This window comes from Elephas maximus, chromosome 19 (genome assembly GCF_024166365.1).
Source record: "Elephas maximus indicus isolate mEleMax1 chromosome 19, mEleMax1 primary haplotype, whole genome shotgun sequence".
Classification (NCBI taxonomy): domain Eukaryota; kingdom Metazoa; phylum Chordata; class Mammalia; order Proboscidea; family Elephantidae; genus Elephas; species Elephas maximus.
In genome coordinates this window covers 39,390,255-39,408,397 of record NC_064837.1, presented here as the reverse complement: position 1 = coordinate 39,408,397, position 18,143 = coordinate 39,390,255, and the positions used below count along the sequence as shown (strand labels likewise).

The window sequence follows — 18,143 nt, the reverse complement described above, 5'->3', positions numbered from 1 at the left end:
ACATAAATATTTTGAGGTGTAATTCTTAGCCCATTTACAGAGATATAATATTTTATGCTCCACATTTTTTTTTGGTTTAATTTCTACCTTCCTTTATTATCTTTAGTCTCTTCGAATTTTAATATGCTAGCTTTCTGTATTTTATGTATATTTATAAACAACCGTAAATAATTTCTGGAACAAGCAGGATATAATTCCTTTTATATATTATATAAACTCTAATGAATCACTTGAGGTTCAGTGTTTTATTTTCTAGGTATGCAAGAAATTAGAATTTAGACTCCTCCTTTCAATACAAATAAAATAATAAAATGTACTTCACTCATGTACAAAATATATCAAACAGTGGTAACATTTTTTCAGCAGTTTGTTGATATTCTCATTTTGTGTCTAATTTTCTGATGAGCATAGGTTTTAAATGTTTGTGTGTTTACACCAATTGACTTTCTCTGCTTTATTGGCTTCAGACTTATAAAGTCATTCCTTAGGAAACGATGATTTGACTCTGAGACTAAATTCTAGCTCTACAACTCACTGTGTGAACTTTGACGAGTTATTTAACCTCTTTGTGGCCCAGTTCCCTTAAAGATGCCATATTGTAATATGCCTGCTATAAAATAAAAAAAAAAAAAATCAAACCACTTGCAGTCATGTCGATTCCGACCCATAGTGACCCTATATACATACACATGATTGTTTAGGCTCCCTTTTATTTTATGGTTATTCTATTCCATGTTAAAAAATCACAGAAGCTGCCTGCTCCTATATAAAAAAAATAATTTTGGGGTGCCAAGATTATAAATATTCTCAGTGGGGAGAAGGACCCACAATATTTCATAAAAGGTAAGATGTACCATTTTTTTACATACCACTAACAAAGAAATAAAAAATATTATTAATCTATGGCATTCTCCTCAATTAAAAGATGTATTCCAACTCAGAGATATTAAAATTGGAGTAGGGGAGTGCATCTTAGAATCATTGAGGTGCAGTAACTTTTAAAAGGACTTTCCCACCTGCCAAGCACTGTGCTAGGTACCTTATGTATGTTATGCCATTAAATCTCTCAGGATTGGCATTATGATGTTCATTTCACAAATGAAGCAACTGAAGTTTTATAAGAGTAATTTAAGTGTTGTCATTGAGAAAACTACACTTTCAGAACTTATCAGATACAAGACACTCTGCAAGGTACTGAAGACACAGTGGTGAAAAAGAAGAGCAACATCCTTGTCCCCATGGATAGTCTACTGGAGAAGAAAGGTAAGTGTGATGGCTGTTACTAAAGGGTGCTATGGAGACCTGTAATGGAAGGAGGAAGATTTAACTCAGGCTAAGAGCTCAGGGAAGGTATCTTAGAAGAGGCGGTATTTGAGCTGAGACTCACAGAATAAGTAACTACCATCTAGGAGACTAATGAGAAAGAGTTCCCGGCACTGAAAACAATAAAAGGTAAAGTTAGTCCATGGATGCAAAGAAAAGCGGAGCTATGATTTAAACTCCAGTCTGACTGCCTCCGATCATGTGCATGTTCACTCACCATCTGTAGAAGCAATCATGTTCTTTACCTCTACACCTTCCTCTGCCCCTTGTTCAACATTCTCATACAGATTAAATCCATTCCCAATTATCGTCCAAGGCAAAAATCAAGGGGAAGGGTCTGGAAAAAAGGAAAATGGCAGTCTAAGAGCTAGATTAATCTCCTACTTCTTCCTCTCCCACCACTGCCTCTTCTGAGTCCTTGAGGTGCTGCTAAGCAATTCAAGGACTCCCAACATGCAGCACCCAAGGCAATCAGACCAACTTACTGGCCAAGAGATGACCCTGGAAAGGACACCTATCTGGTTTATTATCTACCGTAGTTCCACAGCACTCACAGGAGATGCGCTGATCCCCACACAAAGCTGGAAAAGAGGCAGCAATTTGAGAGGGCCCAAAAGTTGCAGAGAGAACACAGAACAGAGACTGGGGCTGCTCTCTGAGGAGTTATTCTTCCAGAAGAATGGGCCTTCACCTCCGACAGCAACAAGGAAGAAGGACATAGCAACGCATTCAAAACTAAGCCTGCACGTGAAACATCAGCCATGCCTTTAGAAAAATAATTTTGTGTTTGCATAATTAGAAGAGCAAGTGAATCAAAGGCCATATAGGCAGACACATTCACACATGCATCAGTGATACTTAATTTTTATACTAAAAAAAACTGAAATGTTGGCATTTGTAACTTAATAACATTTTAAATAAATGCCTTTCCCACTTCTTCCCTGTCCACCTTTCCCCCTTTCTATTGAATCTGCTGTTTCCTACACAGGTGCACTACAAAAGGGTGCCAAGCACAGGCCAACAGATGCTACAGAAGAAAAAATAAAAGTGAAAAAAGCTTACCAGTTCTCAACATCATAAAGATGTGTTAATTTTTTAAGGTCATAGGGTTATGTGCATCAGACCACAAGTATTTGTTTGAATTTATTTTTATACCACCTCTCAATGGTGGGTAAGTTTGTCGTTTGTGCCAAAAATAAAGGGAACATCAATGTATTTGAATAGTTGTATCCGTGGAGGTGATGAGAGGCATCTGTGGTAGCAGTGAACGTCGTGCACAATTGCAGCATGGTCAGTCATTCTTTGAGAAGACAAGTATCCTGATTGGTGGAGCTCATTAGTGATGGGGAGGCAGAAAAGAGAGAAAAGAGAAGACTGCTGGGCAGGCCCTACTGGGACTCAGGAGACCCTCAAGATGATACAGCTACAGGATTTGGGGTGACTTGTATTATCCATGTAAGACAAAAATAACTATGATTCACCTTCCTATGTCCATCTGATTCCTCGCTTAGTAATCTTTTGTGTTCGCCATTGTGCATTACACTGGCTGAAAACTTCATAGAGATACATTTCTTTAAAGCATCTTTTCAGTTGTTCTGACATGTTTATAATGTGAATCTGGTGATAGTCTCCATTCTCTCTGACCAGCTGTCCTGGGAGAGGAATGACCAATGGGCAGCATTCTCTGACTATTACAGGTGCTGGACAATTGGGTTCCCACCTTTTTTTTTTTTTCCCACTTGTACATGTTTCACTTTGAAATCCACATGGGACTTATTGCTTGCAGCCCCCCATACAGTTTCGTGCATGTGATTATCAGACTAGATAAAATAACCAGCTGCTATTGAGTCAACTTGAATCATGGTGACCCCCTGGGTGTCAGAGCAGAACTGTGCTCCACAGGATACTCAATGGCTGGTTTTTCAGAAGGAGACCACCAGGCCTTTCTTCTGAGGCACCTCTTGATAGAGTCGAATTTCCAACTTTTCAGTTAGCAGCTGAGTTCATTAACCATTTGTGCCACCTGGGGACTCCAGTTAAAATACACACCAGTTATTATTGTATAAGACCACTATTATAAGGTCTTGAGAAATAGTATAAACTGAGAAGAACACATACTTTTGTGCTTATGAGGGGGGGAGGGAGGGAGGGTGGGAGAGGGTTTTTTACTGATTAGTTATTGGATAAGAACTACTTTAGGTGAAGGGAAGGACAATACTCAATACATGGAAGGTCAGCTCAAATGGACTGGACCAAAAGCAAAGAAGTTTCTGGGATAAACTGAATGCTTCAAAGGTCAGCAGAGCAAGGGTGGGGATTTGGGGACCATGGTTTAAGGGGACTTCTAAGTCAATTGGCAAAATAATTCTATTATGAAAACATTCTGCATCCCACTTTGAAATGTGGCATCTGGGGTCTTAAATGCTAACAAGCAGCCATCTAAGATGCATCAATTGGTCTCAACCCACCTGGATCAAAGGAGAATGAAGAACACCAAGGTCACACGATAACTAAGAGCCCAAGAGACAGAAAGGGCCACATGAACCAGAGACCTACATCATCCTGAGACCAGAAGAACTAGTTGGTGCCCGGCCACAACCGATGACTGCCCTCACAGGGAGCACAACAGAGAACCCCTGAGGGAGCAGGAGATCAGTGGGATGCAGACCCCAAATTCTCATAAAAAGACCATACTTAATGGTCTGACTGAGACTAGAGGAATCCCGGGGGCCATGCTCCCCAGACCTTCTGTTGGCACAGGACAGGAACCATTCCCGAAGACAACTCATCAGACAGGAAAGGGACTGGACAGTGGGTAGGAGAGAGGTGCTAATGAAGAGTGAGCTATTTGTATCCGGTGGACATTTGAGACTGTGTTGGCATCTCCTGTCTGGAGGGGGGATGGGAGGATAGAGAGAGTTGGAAGCTGAGAAAATTGTCACAAAAGGAGAGACTGGAAGGGCTGACTCATTAGGGGGAGAGCAAGTGGGAGTACAGAGTAAGGTGTATATAAACTTATATGTGACAGTTTGACTTGATTTGTAAACGTTCACTTGAAGCTCAATAAAAGTTAATTAAAAAAATACACATCATTTATTTATTCTTGTGAGTTCAAAATACTAAGATACTTGTGGGGGGAAGAAAAAAAAAAAACCCAATAACTATATGACTATATTGTAACTAATGGTTACATGTTAAAACCTACCTGAGTTGAAACTCTAAAAATAATTACAGATGTATTTTAAGTATAAGTATACTCCCAGTAGCAGATTCAACCAACAGATCCAATTCTACTGCCACAGATGGCAATGTATTTCCCCCACATAAATGACTAATTGAATTTATACCAAATAGAATTCATTCCAAGCAACTGTGAAACAAATGCATTTTGATTCTTTTCATTAGTTCAACAGACTCTTTTCCTTGGTTGTGGAGGGAAATAGCTATTAATTTCTTTGGAGTGAAGGCTTTTTCCCCCTTTCTCATTCCTTCATAATAATTAAAGTTGCATAGAAACATCAGTGAAGTAGAGCTGTTTGATTTGAACACTCAGATAATGTGAAGAGGTCATGAAATTTTTTTTCCTAAAAATGTTTAAAAGTAGAATACCCATCTGATCTACATGGCATAGCTCATAATAACATTACCGTATTCTATTTTTATTCTACCAATATAATATAGCCCATAATAATAGGTGCGGTAACTGCCACAGTGTCTGATAACTAATACAAGCTTACTAAATGATTATGGATACAGAACTCTGAGTTCTAGAGACAGGGAACTGGATAAGGCAATCTGTGGAATATACTTCCATTCTTACAATTTTAAACTAGTGGTAGGGAAAGTAAATGGCCGTGTTCATGCAGACAAAAAAATCACAGAGTTAAAAATGGATTTATGACTTACTTTTTTTAGGTTACTAATTAGCTTCATCTGGTTTATCACAAATAACACATGTGATCCATTTTGGCTAGGTAAAATTTCTGACTGATAATTTCAATTTTCTTTTACATACATTTACAATCTCTGCATCCCTGAATTGTTTAAAGTTGACAGGAGCTCTCTACAAACTGATTCCTGGAACTCAATGGAAATGTTTTACTTTGCATTATGAAAAACAATGGGCATCATTCCAATGATTGCATTCATTATCGCAATACAGCATTGCTGGAAGGAAAAACATTAAGCAACTGCTTTGATCAAAACTGGTATTTGTTGCAGGGATCATTCAACAAACTCAACAATAGTTTCTTCTGATTTATTTGTTGCAGGCCTGCGGAGCATTACACGTCTCCTTCCGAGCGGGAGTTTTACTACGTTTTGGGCGCCGTCATTACTTGCAGTATGACAGTGCACCCTGCAGGATTTCACTGTTAAATGCAAGATGTGCTAATTATGCCTTTGAGAGAGAAAGATGGGAAAAGAATAAAATGAAGGAGAATGAAAGGCAGGAAGCAATGAGAAAGCAGAGACAGAGGAAAAGAAAATGCAATCAGAAAAGGATTTGCTAAGTATGGTAAATAAGCCCAGAATTGTTTTTCTATATTGCTTAACTAAGTTCACTAAGATACAAAATAGCTACTTTGAGAGAAAGGTGGGTAGGGGGAAGAGGTTCATTTGACTACAAAGTAGCCTGTGTTACATCGCTAGGGAACCCACCTTAGACAGCATACAGTGACACCCTATAACAAAATGACCAGTAATTTTTACTGTATTAGCTGAAAAGATAGGTATGGTCCAGTACAGGGACCTCAGATATGTTTCGCCCAGTCCGTTAACTTTCATAATAAGTGCTATGTGCCACGGACATGGGGAAGGGGAGTAACAGCACAGGTGCCTGCATTTACCAACCCTTGATATGGTAAAAAGAGAAATGCACTGGTGTCAGAGGACAAACTTAAACCAAACCCACCACTGTCGAGAAGTTTCCAATTTCTAGTGACCCTATAGGACAGAGTAGAATTGCCCCATAGGGTTTCCAAGGCTGTAAATCTTTATGGAAGCAGACCGTCACACCTTTCTCCTGCAAAGCAACTGGTAGTTTGAACTGCCAACCTTTTGGTTAGCAGATAAGTGCTTTAACAAAGGCACCACCAGGACTCCTTGGTGTCAGAGGACCAGTGTTCAAGCTCCAATCCTAGTACTTTACTGTTATAACTACATGTTCTGCAACACTAATCTTGCACTTAATAAACATCTTTTAGAATAAAAACTCACTTAATCCCCAGCCCTGAGTGGTGTCTGACTTTGAACGACCCAGTTGAGTTTACACAGCGTTTCCCATCATCACCATGTCTCATCCAATCCTGATACCAACACTGTGGAGGAGGTACAGAAGGCATGGCAGAGTGGAAAGGGAACACAGGAGGCAATCACGTAGATCTGAATTTTAACTCTGGCTTCTCTGCTTAGTTCTTTATCTTTAAAATGAGGATTTAATAGATCACTATAGTAATGACCCCCAATGAATTAAATAGTGCAATGCCCACTTCACAATGTGACACTGCCTCTTCTCTTATCAGAGCTGGCCTTGTGATTTACCTTGGGCAATAGAATGCAACAGAATAATATTTTTGAGTCTGGGGTAAAATTTATGCCTAGCAGCTTCTACCTCCACTCTCTCGGACTCCAAAGACCACCATGCTATGAAGGCCAGTCTATCTCAGTAGAGGTTGAGGGGCCACAGACAGGAGAACTGGAACCTCCAGGTGAGCCAGCAGATGACAGCAACCACATGAGTGATGCCATGTTAGGCCAGCAGATTGCCATCCAGATTGCTAATCCACCAAATTGTGAGAAATAATAAACTTGTTTTATACCACTTTTATAGTGTTTTCTTACACAGCAATAGATAACTGATACAAGGACGACACCTACCTGGTAGAATTGTAATGAGGACTGAATAAGATAATGTATTACGTAAAATGATGAAAACATGATGAGAGGCAGTGAAGTGTGAGTAGTAATTTATGTCAAATATTTACATATGTACGCTATCAGGTTTACCATAATTGACCATAATTGACTTTTTCAAGGTCACACAGCTTTAAATTGTGAGGCAATGTAGTATAGAGATTAAGTGCCAGAGCAAAACTCTGATGTCACACCACCTGCTCCACTGCTCATTGGTGTGGGACCTCTGGTAAGCTGCTTCTCTAGAAAATGGAGTAATAATCATACCTGCTGAATAGGGTTGCCGTGAGGAGTAATGGCAATAATGCATATATATCAATTAACACAGTGCCTGGGAAGTACTTAATAAAGTAGTATTTAAAGATTTTAGCCAAGGTTTCCATTTTTAAAAAATTAAAGAATAAGTTTTCAGCTCCTTCTTTAACACGTTTCCATTGAGTAGCGATTCCGTGAGCCCTGAGGCCAGTCTATGGTTTCAGTACAGTCAGTGGCATAGAAAAGACTAAGAGCACATGGCAGCTTGCAATTAAGAAACAAGCACCGCAAGGAAGTGAATCCAGGACATCATTTAGGACATCAGATACAGGGGCAGTGTCCAGGAGACAGGCAGGGCAGATGTTACTTTTAAAAGTCTAAGACTATGAATCAGAGGTTACAACTGAAACAGGTAAAAGGCAAAAGGTGAAGAAATGAGTTTAAGCTAAAAAAAAAAAAAAAAATGGAGATTATTACTCAATGTGTTCCCAAGAGTCCACCTGAAGTAGAAAAAAGGCTGCTGTTTTATGCCTTCTTTTCAAGCATAATTCTGGTTTGTGCTGCTAAGAGTCAGTCAATGCAGGAGTCCTATATTAGTCTAGGTTGTCCAAGAAATCAGATGCAAAGATAGGATCAAAATTTGCAAGAATTTTATTACGGAAATATCCATGTGGTAGAAAATTGGATGTAATACAATAAAGGCTAGGAGAGTCATCAGACCAGAATGCAAGTCTGACTCCACATGAGGGACAGAGGGAGTGAATATTGGATAGAAGTATCCTAGACTGTCATGTGGTCTAAGAAAGGTTTGATAAGGTCTTTGGAGAATCCTTGAGGCAAAGTTGTCCATTAGAGTAGTACCATGTCTTCCAGGAATGGGTTTGTCTTAGGATCTCTGCCAAGTTCAGTCATTGGCTGGGAGCAGTCCATGGGAAACATGGCCTCTGTATAAATGCAGCAACAGATTTTAGAATGCAGCAGCTGGGTGAGGTCATTGTTCAAATATGCTCCACAATTGGAAGCCTGCAAGGTGTATTCTCATGGCTGCCACGAGCCTACTAAAGTTGGGGTGAACAGGTGTTGGGTCCACCAGAAAGTCATTAATATTCTGCTAAAGTCACTAGTATGTTTCCATTGTAGATATAAGGATGATAAACAAGCAATAAAGCTAGTCACAGACCTGTTCTTAGTCTTTCTAAAGGAGAGGTGTCAGTGACTAGAAGTGGTTTGTCTCTGTTCTGAGATAATGGCTTTACTTCAAGTGACATCCCTTTTTGCATAATTGATAGACAAAGATCTGTCCAGGGTTGGTTGAGCAGAGTGTTAAAAAGGTACCAGTAAAATTCAAATAGATTCTCCAACATCTCTGCTAATAAGAATAACTGCTGCTCCACAGAGAGAGGTGAAAAGAGGCTGGGTGGATGTCTGAAATCAAAGAATCTTTATCATCATCTGCACTTCAAATAATGCTATTTCATTATGATATGTATGGGGATTTATATCTTTGAAAGCAGTCAGAGTTACAGAGTTCCCCAAATAAAATTATATTAGTATTTTAATATTGACACCAACATATTTACTATTTAATTCATCAAGCAAGTATACTCGTTCAACTCTCTCAATTTTTTTTTTTTAATTTTCCCCTTTCAGTCCAAGTGAGAAGTTTTACAACAGCCAGATCAAAGCTAGTAAAAATAAACGTGTTGGTTTCTAGAGCACTCTATCCAAATCTTTCTACTGAGTTGGACATTCATTCTTATAAGTATTAAGAATTTACTGTCTGTTCAGCCCTTTCTTTAGGTATAAGAGGGAATATAGATGACCAAACCAGAATCCGTCTCCTCAGGAAATTCCTATTAATATTGAAGCTCTTTGAGGCAGAGAAAATGCCTTACACCTCTAGAGTTGTCACATACTGTCGTACAGGTTGTTCACTGCCCAAAGGTACCCAGCCAAGAGAGTGAGTGGGAATCTGAAAATATCCATGCTCTGCCTATCAGGCTATGCAACAGCAACCTCACACCAAGCTCTGTCTTCCCAAAGAAAACCGTGCATTTTTTTCTAATTAGCACAAAGGTGCCATATGACACTTTGAAAATAGCTCTGAAGCTTCAGTGCATAGCATCTAGTAGATATTCAATGTAGAATGAGTGAAAGAATTATGAATCAGAAAACACAGTATATACTCCATTTGTCCAAATGCATGGTACAGAAAACACTTTCTCTTAGAGATCAGAATATGGAGACTGCCATAGGCTATAGCAGCCGTGGAAGTCTGTCTTTGTAAAAAGAATCAATTCTCAAATATACCCACGGATGATTCACAGTAGAGATAACTGAAAAGATCTGAGAAAATGATAATGTGGGCTCTGAAGGGAGGCTGGATGATTTCTGAGACTCAGCAAAATTATTTTCGTAGGACATTTTGTTCATACTCATATTCAAGCAAGTCTGCGTTACTTTAATATTTATTGACTGGTAGCCAGAAACGCAAGTCCTAAGTTAGGAAGATGAAGTCTATCTAGGAACAAACACTTCAAAAACCAATATTCCAAAAGGGTAAATCACTGGCTAATAATTGCATTAATAAAATGGGAAAGAAAAGTGTATTCTCAGAACTTGAGGAGCAGGCTGGCTGGCAAACTGGAACTACTGTCCTAAAGAGAAGCAGGCAGAGCAGAGACTGAATGGGTGGGTCTCACAGTAGGAGGGCTATAAGACAAGGACACATGAAGTGGGGAGTCAAAAATAGTAGATAAAGAAAAAACAAGACCCTCGTTCAGGGAAAACCTAATCAAGTATCTCTGAAATGAAACCAAATAACATATACCTTCTCCTCACTTATCAACTATCTCATTATCTGACATTTCACATTTACAGTAGTAAAAAATCTACCATTTGACTATTTTGTGCATTAACAACATACAGGAGGCAGTAATGAACACCACGGTACAAGGTGAGACTAACACTATCTTTGATGGTTAATGTTATATGTCAAATTGGCTGGTCCATGATTCTCAGCGGTTTGGCAGTTATGTAACAATGCATTTAGACAGTTATGTAATGATACAATTAGGCAGTTATGTAATAGTGTAATTTGGCAGTTATGTAATGATATAATCATCCTCCATTTTGTGATCTGATGTGGTCATCTCCATTTTCACATAACACCAATTTTGCATAATGACCTGGTCTTTAGAATCTAACCATGTCAATAAGTGAGGAGAAGGTGTATAAGTGACTAGTCATCCCATTATCATATTCAATGCTGTAAGTACAATCTAGAAGAAGGTTAAATGAAATAGATCATGAAAAACCTTGAAGGACACTCTAAGAAATCCTGCTTTTATTATGAATGAGATTGAAAGTCAACAAAGGAGTGATATAAACTGCTCTTAAAAATTTAAAGACTGCTATTTTTTGGAGTCCTTGTGGCATGGTTGTTAAGTGTTTGGCTGCTAACCTAAAGGTTGGCATTTTGAATCCACCAGTGGTTCATTGAAAGCCCTCTGGGGCAGTTCTAATCTGTCCTATAGGATCACTAAGAGTCAGAATCAACATGACAGCAACGGGTTTGGTTTGGTTTTTATAATATTTTACTCTAATGGGGCAAAGTAGAGACATGATTTCAAGGTTACTTCAATAACCCACGTGAGAGATAATGGTGACTTGGACCAGAGTAATGACAAGAGAAATGTAGAGAGAGGCCATACATAAATTAATATACTAGGCATAATGTCAATATAATATGCATGGATTAATAAAATAATATTTTCAAAAATGTATATGCAATTGTAGTTCTGGAGCCATATCTCTAGTCTTTCTCTATCATGTACTTTATTATTGTTGTAACAATATAGGTAACATTTGCCAATTCAACATTTTTCACATGTACAGTTCAGTGACACTGATTACATCAATCATGTTGTCTATCATCTCCTTCTAAATTCTCCCTTAAAACAGGACAGGATTATTATCTTTGTCTAAGAACTGTGCTTACTTGAACTCTTAAAAATGATAGTTTCAAGGCTTTTTGCCACACTTGAGAAAATAGGGAAACCCTGGTGGTATAGTGGTTAGGTGCTACAGCTGCTATCCAAAAGGTCAGCAGTTCAAATCCACCAGGCGCTCCTTGGAAACTCTATGGGGCAGTTCTACTTTGTCCTATAGGGTCGTTATGAGTCAGAATCAACTCCATGGCAATGGGTTTGGTTTTTTCTTTTTTGAGAAAGTAGACAATAAGAGATAGGTTCAGTGAGTACTTTCTTTTTATAATTTTGAAAGGCTAAGGTGAAAGAACAAATGGACTCTTTGCATTATAATCAATCACCCAAGCCAGGACACTTTTGAGAGTGTATGTGTGGGGTGGGGAGAGGGGCACTAAGAATTCATTAAAATTACATAATTTAAAAAATATTTTTATTGACTAACAAATTTACTTTATTATACTGTGGGATTCAAGAAGAATTCTTGATTTCAAAAAAAAAATTTTGTTAAAATTATAATATCAACCCTGAATTCACCCATGTAAATTAAAGCAAAAAATATATATATATTATTATATTAATTACTGTAAAGCTTTATTATATTGATTATTGATATTAAACTCAAAAAAAAAAGAAGAAATGTAAAAACAACGTAAGCTAAAACCAAACCAAATCCATGGCCTTTGAGTTAATTCCAACTCATAGCGACCCTATAGGACAGGGTAGAACTGCCCCATAGGGTTTCCAAGGCCATAATCTTTACAGAAGCAGACTGCCACACCTTTCTCCTCCAGAGTGGCTGGTGGGTTCAAACTGCCGACCCTTCAGCTAACAGCTGAGGACTTAACTACTATGCCACCAGAAAATCCTCAAAAATAACATAAATGGATTAATTATTTTGTATAAAAAAGCTCCTCAGAAATAACATAAATAGATTAATTATTTTGTATATAGATTACTTTAATCAGACTCTAAGTCATAAAAAAAAAGTTGTTTTTTTTTATGACATAGCTATCTCTAATGTCTTATCATTGGTATTTTTCTTTTATATATATACGTAATTTTATTTATTTTGTTGTTAAAAAATATACACAGCAAAACATACACCAATTTAAAAGTTTCTAGATGTACAATTCAGTGACATTGATTATATTCTTTGAGTTGTGTAACCATTCACACCCACCTTTTCTGAGTTGTTCCTCTCCCATTAACATAAACTCACTGCCCCCTAAGGTTCCTGTCTAATCTTTCGAGTTGCTGCCGTCGACTTGATCCCACAAAGATAGTTCTTAAAAGAGCAAAATGCTCAAGGCACACATTTTTTACTAGTTAAGCCAAACTATTGGCTTGGTTTTTAAAAAACTTCAGGGAATATTTTTGGCTTAAGGTTGAAAGATTATCTCAGGGAAATAGTATCAGGGGTTTATTCAACCTTCATGGCTCTAGTTTGTCTGGAGTATGCGAATTTGAAATTCTATTCTGCATTTTCTCATTTTTGATCAGGATTCTTTTATGGAATCTTTGATCCAAATGTTCAGTAATGGTAGCCGGGCACCATCTAGTTCTTCTGGTCTCATGGCAAAGGAGGCAGCTGTTCATGGAGGCAATCAGTCACACATTCAATATCCTCCTTCTATTCCTAATGCTCCTTCTTTCTCTGTTGTTCCAAGCCAATAAAGACCAATTGTTGCACCTTGGATGACCACTTGCAAGCCTTTAAGAACCCAGAGACTACACATCCAACTAGGAGGTATAACAGAGGCACTAAGCATGTTATTAGGCCAATCACCTGGGATGTCCCGTGAAGCCATGACCCTAAACCACCAAACCAAGAAACCAAAACCCATGAGGTTTCTGGGTGTACCTAATCAGCCCCAACAGCTACACTCTCTTTTTCTTTTTCATTGTTGTTGTTGTAAATATATCTATCACACAACTTTGACTGGCATTTTTCTTAAAGTCTTTTTAAAATATTTCTTATGATTTTTAATTTTTAAAATAAAATTGCATATAATCACCTTCGAAGATGCATTTTATATTTAATAGATTTTAAAAAGTTGACACCTACAATTGGCTCTTTTGTGTAGCAGTCAGAGGTATCTGTTAAGTTCAGAGAAAATTCTGGTAAATGGATACTATTCTCAATTCCACTTTTGTTTTTCTTATTGTATGTATAAATATTTCAGAACAAATACTTTTATTTCCGTATAGAGACTTATGATCAATAAATAATTTTAAAAGATGAAGATAATCAAATAAGTTGTCTCTATTTATGATTAGGAGCCCTTACAACTCGATGGTTAAGAGCTCGGCTGCTAACCAAAAGGTTGAGCGGTTCCAACCTATCAGCCTCTCCATGGGAGAAAGGTGGTAGTCTGCTTCCATAAAGATTATAGCCTTGGAAACCCTATGGAGCAGTTCTACTCTGTCCTACAGGTTCTCTACAAGTCAGAGTCAACTCAATAGCAGTGAGCTTTTTTTAAAAAAAATAATTATTTTGTACACTTTTCCAAATTAAATACTGCAACCTCACAGGCCTTTTCAATTTTCTGCTATCCTGAAAAATAGAAATTTTTCCAATTAAAAAAAAAAAATCATCAAAGTATTCTTACTACATATCAAGATATTCCAAAATGGAACTGCCAAATTTCTAAATTAAATCCTGTACTCCAGGGTTTCTCAAATTTTAACTTGGATACAAATCACCTGAGACTCTTACTAAACTGAATAACTCAATTCCATAGGTCTAGGATTGGAGAGATTTCTGCATTTCTCCAAGTTCCCAGGTGGCCTGGGACACACACTTTGAATAGTAAAGTTGTAATTTGCACTTTAACTGTTTTATTTTTGTTTCTCCTTTCCCTACTTTTTGAGAGATTAATTTGATTTGATTTTTTTCCTATTTGTAAACTCATTGTGTACTTCGAAAGCTGAAGTTTTTTTGGTATTCATGTGTTAAATACTCTGATTAAATGTTCTCTATAAATTTTAAGCAAAACGCGACCAAACAATTAAAGAACTTACTTAAAAAAAAATCAGTACTGGCAGATCATGAGCACCTGGGCTGCCACAGTAGACTACTGGGACATTCTCCCGGTAGGAAACACGCTGTCTAGCTGCAGTGCCTCTTGGACCTACCATAAGGTGCCTGGGCTCAGTGCAGTAGAAAATGCCCTGTGTGTTTGTGGTGGGGTGAAAGAGGAGCCCTGTGCCAAAAGGAAGCATTAGCCATTCAAAGTTTTAGCAACTGAAACCATAAATCACAAGGCATTAGATGCAGATATATATAGTGCAACTCCAGCAAAAAAAAAGTGGATGGGATATGTTGTTATGTTACTACCTACAAAGGTCAGCAATACCTTTGGGCTTGGCTAGATAAAAAACCGAACAAACTAGCTGAGAAAAGATTTTTTAAAAAATTCTATATTCGAAAGAAAATTCAAAATAGTATTTTTTTGGAATATTGAGGAGGACTTGCAACCTGTCGCAGGGGGCTGGATACCAGTGAAGGAAACAGGATATTTACATGGGAAACCAGTCCCTCATGCAACTGGACACATTCCTGGTGGGGTACCAGTAGAAAAAAAACAATAAACAATATTGTTGGCATTCCTCTGTAGTTAAATCTGAATTTAAAATCACTCTGGTAATGAAGCATCATCCCGACGATCCAGGACTTTTGGAAATTGGTGCAGTGCCACTATCAGATATGTTAGAACAAACACTGGAGCTTATAGGAACTAATATTAATGGAAACCCATATGGGTTAGGAAGTAAGAAGCATGCATTACATCTTCTTAAACCACAGGGAGCATTTCAAGTAAGAAATCTGCCTACAATGAGGCACAGTGATCTGTTGTCCTGGTTGAAGGGTGCAGAGACGGTAAAATGGAAGGAATAGTACGGCATTGCAATGATGGCTGTTTAATCAAGGTCCATCACCATCATCTTGGTTTACATTGGCCAATTCCAGATATTTACATGAATTCAAAACCAGTTATTATCAACAGGGACCTGAACAAATATGACTATGCCTTTGATTCTAAATGTTTATTTACTTATTTTTCAAAAATAGACAATCAGAAATTTGTAGGCTCAAAGAGATAACGTTCGATGTACAAATGGAAATAAAATTAAAAAAAGCTTTATTATTGCTTAAAAAATTCAATACCATTGTAAAACATTTACTTTGTTTTATAAAATACCTCATTAAAAATTTAGATATTTAAAAAAAACTGATGCAGGGTAACTAAGAAAAGTAAATAATTTTTTTTTAACATAAACTTTACCACAAAAAAAGTTGTATTTCAATTACTATATCTGGGTATATATATCAATATTTAATTTTTGACAGCTACAGCTCCATTTACACAGGTGGAACAGAATAGCTCATTTAGTTGGAATTATAAATTATATGTACACCACAACCAATTCCAAGTACCTTTATGCTTCATTGCCTCTCAATTTTGATATGAATATATTTACCACCACATTGTGATCCACTAAAATTTGTGTTCATATTTTCTCTATAAAACAAATATTCTATATTAAATATTAATACACTTAACTAAATTTATAATAGCATTCACAACACTGTCGGGCACTGCACCTTAAACAGAATGATTTTGATTCTATTAACTGGGATAAGAAAGAACTATTACTGAATTCATCTTAGCTCAGTTTCTATTGTAAACATTTTTCCACAATGAAAAAAACTGATATATAAATTTTTGCAAAATTCTTCTGCTAATGAAGCCATCATACTAACCGTCATTGCTTTACTTTTTGTATGTTTGCAGGAAAGGTTGGGATCAACAACAAAAGAAATCATTTTAGAACAGTCACTTGATCTAAATGAAAAGTCATGCTTCACCGAAAGAAATGTAAGTGTACCTTCTTGTAGCTGAATGTGTTAAATCATTATCAACAGGATAGACTTCTTAAAATAACCATCAACTTTTGAGGTAGATATTGATGCTTCTTTGGCATGTTTTTGACCGTTGGTTTGTATGCCATTGCTGATATTACAACAGCCCCCTTGGTGGAAATCAACTGACAACAAATATTTGATACAAGTTGCACATTCATTGACAAGTTCTTAAAAAATAAAAATTCATTATTTGATTTCTTATTAAATTACATGTTTGTTTGCTTCATTGATGATAGGAGTTTACTGCGATAATAAAAAAGCAAAACCAAAAAGTAAAATAAATTGTTGTAAAGTTACACCACAGAATAAATTACAAAATCAGTGTAGCCACAGCATTCCAGCTACTCTCTGTTTCCTGTATACATTTCACATCTATCTAGCCTATAATTTTGCATGTTTCCAATTGTCCCAAACTAGTGGCCTGGGGCTTTGTGTACAGAGCAGCTGAAGGCAGGATCACAACATGACTGACAGGTTCACCAAGTGTACAATACAGATAGCAGCTTTAAACAGTTCTTCCACCTCTGCCTGAAAAGAGAAGGTGTTAGCTTTCCCTACCTGTTCACGTAAAAGTGCACGTCATTTCACCAATAAGCACTGCTCATGTTGTCATTGAATGGAAGGAGTCACGGTGCATCCGGAAAGGGACAGAAACAAGAAACAGATCAGTGTGGTCCATTTTAAAGACTTAACCAAGTGTTAAGGTGAGAACTCTGTTCACTACCTACGCTTCTCACACTTGACATGGCAGAATCTGAAAGTAGAAATGAAATCAACCAAACACAAACTGGCTTATTTTAAAGCAAAAAAAAAAAAAAAAAAAAATTTTTTTTTTTTTTTTTATATTAACACTATCTTTAAGAAATGAAAAATCAAGGACAAAAGCTAAACTAAACTGGGTACCATGATTACAGCCATAAACCAGGACTTCCCTGGGCAAAACATGAGGTAGTCATTCTAATTATAATGTGAGCCAAGATCCCTGTGAAAAGAAACACAGTCTTTCAACTTATTAGTGATCAGGAAAAATGTTTCTCTTGTACCTTAAGGATTTAGATAGAAGACAATATCTTTGCTTACACAAGACAAATTTGGCCTGAGATATGTTTTGTTGGCCTACACAGAGTTGTTGCTGTTTTTAAATTTAAACTACTTGTAAAAAATTGTATTTGGAGATTTCACATAGAATCATAGCATCTCTTGGGGAAAAAAAGATCTGACAACTCCATGCATTTCTACATTCTCAAAATCAGCTATAGTGCCCCACGGCCATATTATCTACCAAACCTAAATGGCACCACTTAGCTTATATTCTGAGTGAACTTCATACAACAGAATTGTATGTATATAATACAAAGGTGATGACCCCTGGCATTGAGAATTTCCTGAGACCCTGACATCTATGGCCGACAACTTTAGGAGAAGGCGGCAGTCTACTTTGCCACAAATCCTAACTTGACCCAGTCACTTAACTCCATTACCTGGCTGTGTAAGCAACTGAGCTTGTGACTTCTGGATTAGACTATGCTGTTCCTAAAAATTAGTGTTTCTTTTTGAGAGGTAACTACTTTTCTTTGCCCAATTTTATAGTTACCAACTAGACAACCAAAACAATGAAGAGATGAATCTACAACTTACATTTGGTGGGCAATATTCAAAAGGCACTGGTCTTGGAGTACATATACCCATCCTGCACTGCTCGGTGAGTTTTTAGTAACAAAAACACCCACTGTCTA

The 18,143-nt window shown here is 37.2% G+C and overlaps 1 pseudogene; it reads left to right on the top strand.

The window, feature by feature from the left end:
• LOC126063151 (uncharacterized protein C12orf29 homolog) overlaps positions 1 to 16,384 on the top strand; it is a 40,190-nt pseudogene extending 23,806 nt beyond the window's left edge.
• The last annotated feature ends 1,759 nt before the right edge of the window (positions 16,385 to 18,143 follow it).